Source organism: Maniola hyperantus, chromosome 3 (genome assembly GCF_902806685.2).
Source record: "Maniola hyperantus chromosome 3, iAphHyp1.2, whole genome shotgun sequence".
Lineage (NCBI taxonomy): Eukaryota > Metazoa > Arthropoda > Insecta > Lepidoptera > Nymphalidae > Maniola > Maniola hyperantus.
In genome coordinates this window covers 12,101,519-12,105,674 of record NC_048538.1, presented here as the reverse complement: position 1 = coordinate 12,105,674, position 4,156 = coordinate 12,101,519, and positions in this window count along the sequence as shown.

Below are 4,156 nucleotides of genomic sequence, written 5' to 3'. Positions count from 1 at the left end.
TCCACCTTTCATTTCGAGCAGTAGGCTTAATGTGAGCTTAAACATGTCGACGACGTTCATAGATTTCGAGAAAAACTATCATCGCAGCAAAATAATTAGCCTACAATTTTAGTTTTTAGGATTGAATTAATCAGGGTGTTATGGGACACCCGACAGAAGCGAAGCTATACTCGATTTGTCAAGCCCACTTTTATGGACGTTTCATCTCTTTGTTCGTTTTTGTAATTTAGGTCCGCACCACAAGTTTCGTTTCAAAATTGGTAGATCTACACAATAAACAATTCTACGTCCATTTTACTCTGACATTATATAGTGTTTCAAAATTCGAAATCTATAAACTTATATGTGTTCGAGATGTGCAAACTCGTGCTAAGTTCACAGGTGACAGCCGCCATATCGTTTCTAATGTGTCGCTACTCGTTGCTTTTGCGATCGCATCATTTTGAAAAAAAACGAGGCGTTGTTTTAATGACGACTCTTGCGGGGATTATGCGTTTTATGTAGTGTACCTATGCACTTTTTTTTGTTTTCGCTAAATGAAAGAAGAGACTAGAGATTGTTCTGAATTTCATACCCCTTTAATTTTCTGTAGGTATTTCTATATTATAATTTGTACCTAGATTCATTTAACTATACAAAAGCACTTTTTCAAGTTTATGTAAATAAAAAGTCTATCCTATTTCATTATTAAATACGTTAAATTTTTTGTAAGCAGCAAGTTTCTGCTGAAGAAAAGCTGATGACATCAGCAAAAGTCGATGCTGATCGCAGTACTGAAAAATGCGTCTCTTGCGAAATTCTCCCTTCTTTCATCTCTTTTTCTTTCGTACACTCAATCATTGACAAAAATTTACGATGCAAGCAAGTGTAGATAGAGACTATGTACAGTGACCGGCAGGATGTACATCGACCTTTAGAAAGAGATTTCGGCTTCATAGAGCATTGTCTATTTGAAGTTTTGTTGGTCTCAACGACAGAGACAACGCTCTAAGAAACCACTATCTCTTTCTAAAGGTACAATAATTCCTACCGGGTATAGTAAATGTACGAACTATGAGTATATTATTATGTTTGTATGTAGCTAGTAGGTACCCACATTATTCTCACTGCGGCGGGTGTACCGCAAGAAATAAAACCAACCAAAAAAGAACTCTTTGAGAGTTCTTTATTTCACGGGACCGCGGTAAAGTGCCGTTTAATTGCATGGTGGTACTTTTACGGTTCTCACTTTTATTCGTATTCGATGAATTTAGATTTCTTTGAGCACGCCACGCTCGTTTGAAGCGAGAAATAATACAAAAATCGACGATTTTTTCTTTAATGGTAACAAACATACCTACATGCTACTTGTATACTTGGTTCATTAAGTAGTCGGTATGTACGTTATATTTCACTAGCTTTTAGCTCCGGTTTTTAGTGACGTCAGGTCACCTTGTTGATATTTTTTTGGCAAATTTGCACGAAGTATTGTGAGTATATTATAAAATGCAATTATATTACTGTGCTTTCCAGCTGCAAAAGTACTATTTTCAGAGGTTGTGCATGCTTTTTATTACAGCTGTCTTAGAGCTTAATATTTAATAATGTACTACTTACTGATTTATTTTGCAAAATCTTTATGAACTAACTAACTGATACCGCGACCTCGTCCGCGTGGATTTAGATTGTCAAAACTCCCGTGGGAACACTTTGAATTTCCGGGATAAAAAGTAGCCTACGTCACTCTAAATCAATACGTTGCTCCGTGGCGGCATGATTGAAGGACAAACCAACAAACAAACACACTTTCGCATTTATAATATCGGTAGTGATTTAAGTATGTTGTTGTTGATAAACAACCGAAGTGTGTGTATGTTACATGGACTACTATATAATATTTTATTCAGTAATTTCATAAATTATTTAAAAATATACATTTTGCGTAGCTTTTCAAATATCTACTGATTGGCTTAGGTACCTAAGTATGATGGGAGGTCAATCATGCGAGGCAAAGTGCGAAGCGTACTGCAAAAATTACAGAACTTTCAAGTGGGCAGCTAGAGGGAAACTTCGGAGGGGTGCTTCCACCCCACCCCCGCACACACCTATGTCCTCCCCAGAGACAATAGCGAGCCAATAAAAGTTTTATTGTGCGCTATGATTTTGGAAACATTTTTCGAGATGACTTCTATAAAACTCGCGGTCCGGAGCAATTCTAACAGTTTATTCACGTCCACGAGCTTAACTTTTTAACACATTTATAATATAGCAAGGGATTTTTCTTCAATTTCATTTTTCATCACTCCATTCTGTTTTATGAGTCTCATTCTATGATGTTGCCAGGGAAAATGAATGTCCATTTGCAATGCTATTCTTCAAGCGCACAGCCTCGTTTTCAATGCTGGCGTACCGGCGCAATAACACAAGATTTTGTGTAAAATATCTACCTATTCACACTTATATACATGACATACAGGGACATTTTTAAATAATACTAGCTGGTACTCGCGACTTCGTTCGCGTGGAATTAGGTTTTTAAAAATCCTGTGGAAACTCTTTGATTTTCCGGATAAAAAGTAGCCTATGTCACTCTCATTGTCCTTATCTATACCCATACAAAAATTACGTCAATCCGATGCACCGTTGCGACGTGATTGAAGGACAAACCAACAAACCAACAAACTAATAAACCAACAAACAAACACACTTTCGCATTTATAATAAGGGTACAGATTGCTTAGCGTGTTACAGCGGCGAACACATCGACGAGTACAGCGCTGTAGAAAACAATAAAACAATAAATATTTTTTCTTATACTTGAAACTGAAAGGTATCACAATGATTTACTTGGTCTTCAAAACATTTTTTTAGTCTTTTTCTAGTATTTAACGATACTCGTACTTACTGCAAAATTGATTGACAACTAAATACTGACCGAAAACATTTTCAAAGTAAACATAAGTAATATTTGCCTTTGCTTGTTTTGTATTTAAAACATTGCCAGTTTATTTACCGCTATTATCTTTGTTTAACATGAATAATCCGGAAAGTTAGGGCTATAACTATGGTCATAAATAACCGAAAAGTATTAGGGGCTTATCTGTACGCGTAGCGTAGGTGACCCCTAATGTCATTAGGACACCGCTGCAAATATGGCGCATATTATACAAGGTGGTGATACTTATATAATAAGGCCAAAACGTGCATTGTGTGCAAAATCAACACTTTCTGATTAATGCTGATATTGGATTCTGCCTAAAATAATAGGTAAGCGCGGGGGAAGTGCGGGTGGTTTCCTCCCCGATTGCCATCTTGACCTGTCGCTTACAGGTCACTTGACCTGTCTTACTTTTGTTCCTAATATCGCCATGTTATCATCGAAACAACAACAATGCATCGTACTCATATTGCACCAGATACCCCTACATTACTTTTAAAATGAAATAAGTTACAAACAACTATCCTTATGTACTAAGCACTGAATTGGCTGTTTTTTGGATGCCTTTGTTCATGTTACGTTTGATTTGACAGGTCTCTGGATCACGATTTTTTGGTCTAACTAGGTATAGCCTGCAGTGCACGTAGAGCGCTTTCAGCTTGGGTTTCAACTTGCGTAGAGGCATGTGTCTTGTAAGCTGCCAAAGCACTACATGAAATAGCGCATGCTCTACGAATAGTATTTAACTTATATTAAAGTTGCGCGTATTGCGTGTGCGTCACAAACGAGGGAGAGGATCGCAGGAAGAGAGTGCGTCTGTTATTGCGAGCCGCACAGGTTTTGATGCAAGCGCTGTTGCTAGTAAACATGAGGTTTGCGCATAGGCATCTGGGTAGTTAGCGCATGCGTCTAAAGTTAAAAGCGCACCAATGTATAGTTACAGTAGCCGGCAGAAAATATTGTACATCGACCGTTAGAAAGGGATTTTGGCTTCGAAGAGCGTTGTCTCTGTCATTCATACCTATGTGACGTTTTGTCGCTCTCAACAACAGAGCGCTCTACGAAACCGCTATCTCTTAAGGTCAAAGGTCAATGCACAATATTTCCCGCCAGGTACTGTAGACCTATGTACATTGTACAACATAGCCGTTCTATCAATCTGTTTATTAATACTTTGCAAACATTTAATTCACTTTCCGGAAACTTTTAACTTTGCTCGCCCAATGAGTTTTGACTGTA